This window comes from Cebus imitator, unplaced genomic scaffold, assembly GCF_001604975.1.
Source record: "Cebus imitator isolate Cc_AM_T3 unplaced genomic scaffold, Cebus_imitator-1.0 Scaffold705, whole genome shotgun sequence".
NCBI lineage: Eukaryota > Metazoa > Chordata > Mammalia > Primates > Cebidae > Cebus > Cebus imitator.
Window position 1 is genome coordinate 1 of NW_016108020.1, and position 12,535 is coordinate 12,535.

A 12,535-nucleotide genomic window follows, 5' to 3' on the forward strand; every position below is an offset into this window, starting at 1 on the left:
GCCCGGGAATTTCCTAGTCTGTGGGCAATAAAAACACGGCGTCCACTCACCCTCTGCGCTTTCACTGGGAGCTGCAATCCTGAGCTGTTCCTAAACGGCCATCTTGGATCGTCCGAATTGTGAATCTTTCAACTTTTTTCTTCTTTCTGATTTTTTTTTTGGCTATTTGGGGGTACCTTTAAATTTGATAGAAATTTTAGGATGGATTTTTCTATTTCTGCTAAAAATTTTATTTGTGTTTTGATAGAGATTGCAGTGAATCTGTAAATCACTTTGGTTAGTACTGACATGTTAACAATATTAAGTCTTCAAATTCATGGACACAGGATGTTTTCATTTATTTGTGTCTAATATTTTTGTAACTTTTGGTATACAAGTCTTTCACTGCCCTGGTTAAGTTTATTCCTAAGTATTTTGCTTTTCTTTGATGCTATTGTAAATGGAATTCTTTTCCTTAATATCCTTTTTGGATTGTTTGTAGTGTATAGAAATACAACTGACTTTTGTGTGTGGATTTTGTATCCTGAAACTTTCCTGAATTCATTTATTGGTTCTAACTCTGTGTGTGTGTGTGTGTGTGTGTGTGTGTGTGTGTGTGTGTGTGTGTTCATTGATCTCAGCTCACTGCAACCTCCACCTCCCAGGTTCAAGCAATTCTCCTGCCTCAGCCTCCCAAGTAGCTGGGGTTACAGGCATGAGCCACCATACCCAGCTATTTTTTTGTATTTTTAGTAGAGACAGAATTTCACCATGTTGGCTAAGATGGTCTTGAACTTCTGACCTCCAGTGATCCACCCACCTTGGCCTCCCAAAATGCTGGCATTACAGGCCACTGCACCTGGCCTAGGGTTTCATATGTGTAAGATCATGTCATCTGTAAACAAAGATCATTTTACTTCTTTCTCTCCAATTTGTATGCCTTTTATTTCTTTTTCTTTTATTTACTTGTTTATTTTTTCCCTAATTGCTTTGGCTAGGGCTTTCTATATACCATGTTGAATAGAAATGATGAGAGTGGGCATCCTTATCTTGCTCCTGATCCTAGATGAAAAGCTTTCAGTCTTTCTCCATTGAGTAGGATAATAGTTGTGGGTTTGTTTTACTTTATTTTGTTTATTTAGAGACAGGCTCTGGTATGTTGCTTAGGCTGTACTTGAACTCCTGGACTCAGGCAGTCCTCCCACCAATTTGGTATCCTGTGGATACAACACATAACAAAATACATGTACATACAACATAAACACATCTAAACACACACACACACACACACAAACACACTCTCTCTCTCTCTCTCTCTCTCTCTCTCTCTCTCTCTCTATAGCTTTTACTTCAGAACTCTAGCCATGAGATAGCAATACAAACTCACTGGTTTACAAAAGATGGTTGGCTCCAAATTATTTCTGGCAAAATTCGTACCTGTTCACGTGGCTAAACTTCAGTTGCCCTGATAGGCAATGTAATAAAGGCTGTTGACCAAAATTTGAATAAAGCAGTTTTCATGGTGGTTTGATTTTAAAAACCTCTTTTACTCTTTTTTCCCTTTCCAAATGAGTTTAGGGTTAAATTCTCAATGTTTACATTTTAGCTAGAACTGGCCTCCAGGTGGCCTTGAATTAGTAATACTATAAACAGTAGGTTTTACCTCAACACAAGTGGAAAAAGTAACAGCAGATTTAAAGCAGACAGAAAAGGAAATAGAGAAATAGAGAACTTAAGAGACTTTATATTTAACCCCAGAGTTGCAGGTCAACCATTTGAGCTCTGAATTCCTCTTGATGTAATTCGCCCATCGGTTTAAAAATGTGCACAAGAACAGGCCATTATATGTAACCAGTTGCTGTCCTAGAAAACCTTGCATGCCCCTGAACTTTCCCATTTCACAAATACTTGCAAGTAGAGGAGCCATAAAATCAGCTGGGATGCCTGAGGGGAGTCATTCTCCTTATCTTTTCTCATTCTTAGAGGATTTATTTCCAACTTTTTCTTTTCATTTTTTTTTAAGGGAGGAAGCAAGCTGTAGTTTGGGGTTCAGTGTAATGGAGCTGAGAAACTCAGTCTCTAATTCATCTATGAATAGGACAGTTCAGTTTTTCAAGCAAATGCACAGGCTAGCCAATTGAGATTAATTTTGGGAGGGAAAGGCGATGGAGAAGACCCTTTAGAATGCACCTCCAAATCAAAATTAGAATCCCAAAGTATGACTTCCTAGGAAAAGAAAAGACAGCACAGAATGATACACAAGACCATCAACGAAGCATGAGGTCCAGGGCTCAGGAGGACTTACCAGTCACCTAAGAAGAAGCTTGAAGTTTGGGGATCTTTCAGTGACCTCATGCTTGTACCTTAGTTCTCAGTTCAGGTGATGCCTTCCTGGAGTCCTAAGTCTTCTCTGAGCCCCACGTTGGGCACCAGTTAATTGTTAATGGAAAAACCAATCTCTGTAAAATATTTTAAGAGGTCTATTCTGTGCCAATAAAGTGACTATGGCCTGGGGAACAGTCTCAAGAGGTCCAGAGAAAGTGTGCCCCCTCTGTTCTAGTTTTTAAAGATGGAACTTGGGGTCACTAATTTGAGACCTTTCTTCTGTTCTCATATAAGCATTCAGTAGCATAAAGTTTTCCGTAAGCTACTGCTTTAGTGGCATGTCAGCAATTTTGACATGCTATGTTTTCATTTTAATTTGTTTATAATACTTTCTAACTTCCTTTTTTATTTATTTGATGCATGGGTTATATAGAAGTGTGTAGTTTCCAAATATTTAGAGATTTCTAGAGATCTTTCTGTTTTTTTTTTTTAATTTTTAATTTAATTCCAATGTGGTCAGAGAATATACTTTCACTTTAATCCTTTCAAATTAAGTGGGACTTACTTTACAGCCCAGAATTTGGTCTATCTTGGTTAATGTTCCATCTGCACTTGAGAAGAAAGTATATTTGCTGTTAGGTGGAAAAGTCTATGAATGTCAATCAAGTGAAATTGTTTGATAATCTTGAGCAAGTCTACTATCTCCTTGGCTAGAGACAATACTGCTACTTGTTCTGTCAGTTGTTGAGAGAGAGATGTTAAAATTTCCGATCATTCTTGTGAAGTTTTTTTGAAATTTCTCCTTGCAGTTATTTTACATTTTGCATTATGAATTTTGAACCTCTGTTATTAGCTGCATCTGCATTTAGGATTGTTATGTCCTTTTCATCAGTTGGCCTTTATCATTATGAAATGCTGGTCTTTATTCCTGCTTATATTTTTTGTTCTGAAGTCTACTTAAATATTAATATAGCCTTTCAATTTTCTTTTGAATAGAAGTAGCAGGGTATGTCAATTTGTCTCATTGTGATAATAATTTGGATCATTTGCTTCAGTATTTTTTACTATAAAGTTAATTATTGGAAGACCAGCTCCCAATATATCAATGTGGATTCAAGATTTCTTAAAGTGATTGAGTGGTCGGTGAAAAACAAAAAAAAAGACAAGCAGTTTTCTTCAAAGCTGGGCCCAGGGGAGACACCACATAAAGCCCCTCTGTGGATGGCTGGAATTCCCCTGAAAACCACAGTTTTTTATTAGACTCTTTCAATAGGGAAGGGGGAGTGAGGCTACACAACAGTGTGGAAATGATCATATAAAAAGAATACATTTGCAAAAACTGGTGCACAAAAATCATAACGTGGTATTATAAAAGCAGAAGAATATAAAGATAACTTTCTGTGTGTCAGCATAGAAATCATACACCTTAAACATAAACTTATGATTATCAGCAAGAATACAGCAGGCTCACAGCTGCAGGGGGAACAGGATCTAACACAGGACAACCAGCCTGACCACAAAGCTGCAAGAGGAGGGGCCTCCATGCAGGCCTGGAAGAGCAGTGGGAGAAGAAAGACTTTCACATCCTTATCTCCACCACAGAGGTTTTTCCTCATGACAGACGCCCCTCATGTGTCCTTTTATAGGCTCTCCATAAGGGTCGCATTCCCTTTCCAGGGCCATAATCAATATGCCTTTCCTGGGAAAGGAATTTGGGTAATAAGCCTCTCCGTTACACGTCCATTTATAGGCTCTTTGTAACAAGAAGCTTATTATGTGCTGTCGTCTCTCTCTGGCAGTCAAGCTATGTGGTTAGTCCCTTTCACAGAGTTCCTGGTTTTACAGCAACAGCTTAGCAGAGCCAAAGTTACAAGTTGCAGCCCAGCTTTTCACATTATTCTTCATTTTCTCAAATATAATCGATACAGTAAGTAACAAGCATCACAAAGCGAATAACTCATTTCAGGGAAATCAAATTCTAAGAGAATTTACAGGTTAAAAATCAACAACAGGGTGAGCGTGGTGGCTCACGCCTGTAATCCCAGCACTTTGGCAGGCCAAGGCGTGTGGATCACGAGGTCAGGAGATCGAGACCATCCTGGCTAGCACAGTGAAACCCCGTCTCTACTAAAAATACAAAAAATTAGCCAGGCGTGGTGGTATGTGAACTTGAACCCTCTGGTGGTGGAGGTTGCAGTGATCCGAGATCATGCCACTGCACTCCAGCCTGGGCGACAGAGCGAGACTCTGACTCAAAAAAAAAAAAAAAAAAATCAACAACAATTTCTTCTTATTTCAGATAGCTCGGGTTTTGCCAATTCTTCCAGAAGCTTGGGGTTGCTCAGTCACCACTGAGGGGTCCACAGTGTTCCCAGCAGTTAATTATTTAGTATTCTATACTTATTTATTAGTAACTAGTTAAGTAGTTTGTAGAGTGGCACTTTGAGATTATATAAAAATCATTTCTCCTCAACTTTTTTCACTAATTTTAACATGCATAATAGTGTTTTTCCTCAGTTGGTTATTATTATGAAGCTTGCCAAATGGTGATTTTCTTGCTTTATTATTTTTTCTTCATTTATTAGTTGGCATTTTTCTGTGAGGCAGAACTTTTCATTCTGAAGTATTTGTTAACATGCTGAATTAAAATATGTGATAGTACTAACACAAAACATAGGAGGGATATAGTATATAGATGCCATCCCCAAAGATTTCCACATCCTAATACCTGGAACCGGTGAATACCTCACATAGCAAAGCGAACATTGAAGATGTAATTAATTTAAGGATTTTTTTTTTTCTGTAGATACATTGGCTGGAAATAATTTAAGGATCTTGGGCCAGAGGAATTATCCTGGGTTATTTGGATAAGCCTAATATGATCACAAAGGACCTTAAATGTAAAAGACAGCCACAGGAGAGTTATAGAAGGAGATATGAGGACAGAAGCACAGGTTGGAGTAATATGATTGGAGGCTGGAGGCTGCAATCCAGTGAATGCCAGCAGCCTCTAGAAGCTGGAAAAATCAAGGAATTGGATTCTCCCCTAGAGCCTCCAGAAAGGGACACAGACCTGCCAACACTTTGATTTTTTAAAAAACTTTTTCTTTGACTGCAAGATTACATCCTTTAGTCTGTTATTTCTTGTAGATTGAAAGGTAGCTCTAAAGGCTTGGTTAGGTAGGAGTTAAAGCTTTTTGGTGAGAATGCTTATAGGTGATGCATAGGAAGCACATGATGCCTTGTCATTCCACTATTAGTGATACTAATATTGATCACTGAGTTAAGGTGGATTTTGCTCCCTTTACTTCAGTTTACCCAGTGAGACCCATTTTGGACTGCTGACCTCCAGAAATGTAAGAGAATACATTTGTATTTGTGGAATTTGTTACAGTAGCAAAACAAGGAGATATTAACTAGAGTTAACATGTTTTAAAAATTTCTGCCTTGTCCAGGTTGAGGTAAAAGTTCTAATTTAAGGTAGACTGTAATACATCAAGGAGGCATGTTATAATCTCTGGGGTACTAAAAGAATAGATTTTTGAAAAATATAACTAACAAGCTATTATTTGGCTAAAAAGAAATAAAGAAAAATATTTGATTAATCCAAAAAAAGGCAAGAAAGGATAAAAAGGATCAAAGAACAAATAAGAAACAGATAGCAAGATGATAGATATAAACCCAGATATATCAGTAATGTCACTAAATGCAAATAGACCAAATAATACAGTTCAGAGCAGAGCTTATTAGAAGGTTTGAACAAAAACAACTAAATGCTGTTCACAAGAGACACACTTTCAATGTAAAGGTCATAGAAAGTTTGAAAGTAAAAGGATAACAAAGTATTTTACGGAAATAATACACGTTATGGAGATACTATCTGAAAGATAGCTGATGCGGCCATACTGTTGTCAAAGTACACTTAAGAAGCATTACTTGAGAGGAGAACACTTTGTAATGTTAAAAAGGTTAATTCAACAGATAGATATAATATTCCTAAGTTTCTACACACCGAATAGCATGGCATCAAAATATATAAAACAAAAATTATCAGAACTGAAAGAGGAAATAGCTCCATAATCATAGTTGAAGATTTTAATATACGTCTCTCAGTAACTCATAGAATAATCTTCCCACAAAGAAAACTGGAGTCCCAAATGGCTTCCATGGTTAATTCTTCTATTTAGTAAAGAAATAACACCAATCTAACACCAATTTTTTCTGGAGAATTGAAAAAAGTGAACACTGCCCAATTCTTTTCTGAAGTAACCTTTATATGAAAGGTTACCTTTATATCAATGTAACCTCAAAACCTGACAAGGAAAATCTCTTTCAATAAGTTGTGACATCAGTGGAGTGTCCACATGGGAAAAAAATTAGCCTTGATTACTGCCTCATATGAGCCACAAAAAGCAGCTGCAGATGGCTCACAGACCAATATTGTAAAGACAAAAAATTGTGAAATTGCAGCATTATTCACAGTAGTCTAAAGGTAGTAGCAGCCCAAATGTCCATCAACAAATGAATGAATACATTGCAGTATGAATATATATATATATATGATATAATAGAATATTAGTCAGCTTTAAAAAGGAATGAAATTCTGACACATGATCCTATATTGGTAAACCTTGACTGTGTTATGCTAAATGAAATAAGCCAGCCACAATAGGACAAATATTATATGAGTTTACCTGTATGGAGTATCTAGAGTCGTCAAAATCATAGAGATATAAAGTAGTACAGTGGTTACCAGGGTCCGAGGGTGAGGGAGATAGGGATTTATTTTTTAATAGCTACAGAGTTTTAATTTGGGAAGATGAAAAAGTTCTGAAGATAGATGGTGGCGATGGTTGCACAACAATGTACATGTACTTAATTCCACTAAATTGTATACACAAAAATGATTAAAATGGTAAATCTTGTGTTATGGTAATTGGTAAATCTTGTATTTTACCACAATTTTTTTTTGAGATGGAGTTTCACTCTTGTTGCCCGAGCTGGAGTGTAATGACATGATCTTGGCTCACTACAACCTCCGCTTCCTGGGTTCAGGCAATTCTCCTGCCTCAGCCTCTCAAGTAGCTGGGATTACAGGCATGTGCCGTCACGCTTGGGTAATTTTTTGTATTTTTAGTAGAAATTGGGCTGTACCATGTTAGCCAGGCTGGTTCTTCAACTGCTGACCTCAGGTGATCTGCCTGCCTCAGCCTCTCAAAATACTGGGATTACAGGTGTGAGCCACCGTGCCTGGCCATTTTACCACAATTTAAAAAATCTTTTTTAAAAAGTGTCTGCCTTTCTCAGTAAATATTCATTTTGCTATAGCCCATACATACTTTTAAATAAAAGATAAATATTGTATAAAACTGTGTGTGAGGAAAGTCATCTCTGACTTCCCCTGAGTATTCTGAATGGCAGCAACTTAAAGAATAGCCACAAAACCTGTTGGACATATCCATTTATAATAGGATATTGTACCCATGGCTTTATAGTACAAACATCGGGGAAAATTCAGTGATGGGAAGAACAAAATGGAAGTCGGTAGTTTTTCTTCTTTGTTCTGTGATATGGTCTAGACTCTTCCCTCACAGACAATGGAAACATGGTAGAAACTCTCTACCATGGTTGGTCAGTTGAAGAAGGGAATCATAAAAATTATGTAAATAAGCCAGGTGCGGTGGCTCATGCCTATAATCCCAGCACTTTGGGAGGCTGAGGTGGACGGATCACAAGGTCAGGAGTTTGAGACCAGACTGACCAGCATGGTGAAACACTGTCTCTATTAAAAAAAAAAAAAAATGTAAATATAGCTTAGTCATTAAAAAAAAATCTAAATGTAGATTCATTTGTTCTCCAATATTTATTTTTATTTTTTTATTTTTATTTTTGGAGACAGAGTCTCTCTTTGTTGCCCAGGCTGGAGTGCAGTGGCATGATCTTGGCTCACTGCAACCTCTGTCTCCTGCGTTCAAGCAATTCTCCTGCCTCAGCCTCTCAAGTAGCTGACCACAGACACATGCTGCCACACCCAGCTAATTGTTTGTATTTTAGTAGAGATGGGGTTTTACCATATTCCCAGACTGATCTCGAACTCCTGAGCTCAGGAAATCTGCCCACGTTGGCCTCCTAAAGTGCTAGGATTACAGGTGTGAGCCACTGCGCCTGACCTTATTCTCCAATATTTATATGTAGGGCCACAACCTTTTCTTTGCATATGGGTCCTTTGGAATTCTTCCTTTCCTTCCTTGTATGAACCACACCCATATTGTTTCCTTCCAGATTTCTGGCTTCTAGTTTGGTTTTATTAAAATAGAGAACAAATTTAAGAGATGAGAATTCTTTTAGGTTTTTATGATTACCCCCCAATCTATTTTGGCAGTACTTTGCTACTCACCTTATTGAACATTCCTAATGCATTCAATTTTGTTTTCATAGAAAGAACAACTCTCCTTTTTGCTGTTATTTAATCAGTGTACATAATATTTAATTAAATCACTTGGCCATGAGAAGTTCAGTGGACATAAACAGCTTGAGAGCAAACACAGCTTAATCTCTATATGCCAACAATTCTACTGGTGGGAACAAGGAGTGTGCATCGAAGTACTAAGCATGCTGTGGGCATCTGAATATTTTAGTGATAGAAAAGAGACCATCAGTTAACCCATTGGAGGTTGGTTAAGAGGACTTTTTGCAGAATAAAATTTGCTTTCTGTTAATGTATCCTAACATTTTTCTTGTCTGAAAATGGAGATCTACATCATTGTTTTTAATGGCCACATGATATTTATTATACATGCATTAGACTGGGTTCTTGCTTGCAGACAACATAAAGCAGTTCTGATTCTCTTAACCAGAAATACGAATTTATTGGTTAAGCTATTTGGATTGCTTATAGAGACAACAGAAGTCAGTCAGCGTCAACCAGGCTTGGAAAATGGGCAGGAACACAATGAAACTAAAACAGGCCAAGGACATGCCCCATTAAGTCTAGTGAGGACCTCTTCACTGGCACTGGCTTTCTCAGGACTTTTGCCACTGCCATTGTTGGCATCTTGACTGTGTTGCTGCCTTTGCTGAGAATGATCTTGATCTGTCCTTGTGTATTCATGTTACTTTGTCATGATTCAAAATCCTGGGCAGAAGCGTCTGACTAGCCAAATCTAGAATCCCTTAGCAGCATCTCAGCTTCAAGGGAACAGGGAAAAGGCATATCTGTCTCCTCCCTTCTCCATTCCTCCCACAACACACACACTTTGGCTTTAATAATGGGAGCCAGGGTTGTACTGTTTATTTCCAAGATGCTCGATGTGGGGGCATTTTCTTAACATGGGATGTGTGTTTGAATGCTGGCTAGCCAAAAATAAGACAGTTATTACACTGTGATGCACTAGAGTTTATTTAATTAATATCCTATTGTAGAAAATTCAGATTGTTTCAATTTTTGTTCTGTTTTAAGCCACATAGTAATGGACACATGAGCAATATACTAGGGGGAATAGGTATCTTAGCTGTTTTAATTATTTAATTTTAATTTTTAAGTTGCTATAAACATTTGTGTGCAGTTTTGGTATAGACATGTTTTCAACTCTTTTGCGTCAGTACCAAGGAGTGCAATTGCTAGATTGTATAGTAAATTATATTTAGTTTTATAAGTAACTGCCCAATTGTCTTCCAAAGTGGCTATACTATTTTGCATTTCAACCAGCATTAAATGAGAGTTCCTATTGCCCCACATCCTCTTCAGCATTTGGCATTGTCAGCGTCTGGATTTTGGCAATTCTGCTAATAATAGGTATGTGGTAATGTCTCATCATTGTTTTAATTTGCATTTCTCTGATGACATATGATGTGGGGCATCTTTTCATATGCTTGTATATTATCTGTATATCTTCTTTGGTGAGGTGTCTGTAAAGATCCTTAGCCCATACCATCAGGTTGTTTTCTTAGCACAAGACTTTTTAATAATTAAAACTTTTAAAGACACTTTAATGTCTGGCTGGGTAATTAGCATTTAGCATCATTATTTTTTAGTAATGACATTTATAAAATTAATGGGATACTTGAAATGTTTGGCTAAACTAAGTTGTCCTTTTCAGCTTCACCAAACTTTTATTTATTTATTTTTTGTAGTTTATTCTTAACAAGTTACAACAAATATAAAATAAGTGTTTTTTCTTATTAAGAACTTATTTTATATTTGTAGCTGGGATTACAGGCATGTGCCACTGTGCTCAGCTAATTTTTGTGTTTTTTGTGGAGACACAGTTTCACTATGTTTCCTAGGCTGGTCTCGAACTCCTGGGCTCAAGCGATCTACCCACCTCGACCTTCCAAATTGCTGAGATTACCCATGAGAGCCACCATGTCTAGCCTGTTTTTTCAACTTATTCTACATAGGTGGTTAAATACTGACAGTTATTTTAGTTTTCATAATCACTTAATGTTTTTGCATTTGTAGGTTTTGGCACTATTTTGTCTTAGAAGTAAAATTGTAAGATGGATTTTTCCCTATGAAAGAAGCAATAACATTAAAGGCAGTTCTTGATTTAGACATAGATTGTGTCTGACAAGTTAAATCAGGTGATTTAAAAATAATTTTTTTTTCTTTTTAATATTTTTATATTTGGGGGTATATGTGGTTGTTTGTTTTATGGGTGTTACATATGTAATCAAGTGATTGTTTTGATGAGGGAGAAAAGGCATTTCAGTCCCCAAATCGTCTTCATAGACTCTAAGATTCCTGCACCAAGACCATATTTAACACATAACATTGTTGAAAAGTAGCTGACTCAGTTGCAATTTCAAATAGTTGCATTCTATTTCCCCCTACCTTCCTGAGATAATGATAGCTGCCTTGCAAGAAAAGTTTCAGACACACACTAAAAACATGTTTCTACCTTTTATCTATTATTGCCATGGCAGCAGTTGCTCAGCCCCTGTTGGAAATGCACATAGATACATTAGGCATATTTCTCACTTTTGGGGAACCTGTCTTTACCTGTATTTATTGCAGGGTATCAGTATTTTTCAAGCGTTCTCTCCACACCACTCTCATCTTTGGCTGGTTTTACTTTATGCCTTTTGCAAATATTGCTCTGTTAAGTTAATCTTTTGAGGTTATTGTTAGCTTTGGGCTCCAGCCTGAATTGGCTGTATGAACATAGATAAGTCTCAGCTTTAGCTTCCTTAATTTTAAAAGGAAGTTATGATCCTATTTATGTAGCAGGATTGTTGTGAGATTCATGCAGTGCTATAACAATCTGAAGTATCTATATTGTTATCATAGGACAACTTATTTGTAGTGTAGAGATGCTATGACTAGCCTAGGAGTCACAAAAATGGCCAGTGAAGTACATTGCCTTTTTTTTTGTCCTAAATTGTTTATTAGGTATGAATTTTACAAACTTTACTTATATTAGCGGTAACAGTGGAGCTGGAGAGTGTTGCACCTTCTCCAAGCTGCCCGGCAAGAACCACCAATAGTGTAGTGGAACTTATGGCCCTTTCCAAGGCCACGGCTCTTTTGGCCTGCAGATGTCAGCCCACGCATCCCCATGTGCTTGTAGACTGGTTTGGTGATCCACTGGGTGTCAGGATTTCTTCTGATAGCTTTATGGAATGGATCAATGAGAATAACCTCAAAAAATTTGTATGTGGAATCTTCACCAACCCAATGAGAATTCAGGACTCTTAGAGCCCAACAGTGGTATCCAGCTCGCTCCTCTGCAACTGACTGAAGGCTCTGAGCAAACTTTAGCTGGTTAACACCCTGATGGACAGGCTTGCCTTAAGTTGCACTCTTAGGAACTGGGCGTTTTGGCCCACCATGGCGAACACGAATCCTATGTATAACGGTAACCTTGCTTGGCCTTGTAGCCCAGTTGGTGCGCTTTGTCAGGCTAGGTGGGGTGGGGAGTCCTATGGAGAGCAGAGAGCTGGCAGTACTGCCAGCAGCAGACCCTCAGAAGAAAGCACATGACATCAGACTGCTTCTTTCTCCATAGCTCCTGGATGTACTTGTATGCACCCATCTTGGCTTACCTGATGGCTGCCGCCAGAAGGAAAGGTGTACATTGCCTTTTAATTTGAATGTTCTGTTCTTTTTTGACCTTATTAATGTGTAAGTGTTGCTACCTAATCTTTTAGGAATGGTCAAATGAAAAAAACTGTTTTATTTTATTTTATTTCCCAAGACAGAGTCTCACTCTGTCACCCAGGCTGGAGTGCA

General features: G+C 37.7%; 1 pseudogene; it reads right to left on the reverse strand.

Annotated features, from left to right (window-relative positions):
- Positions 1-10,629: 10,629 nt before the first annotated feature.
- Positions 10,630-12,535, reverse strand: LOC108296353 (annotated as a pseudogene).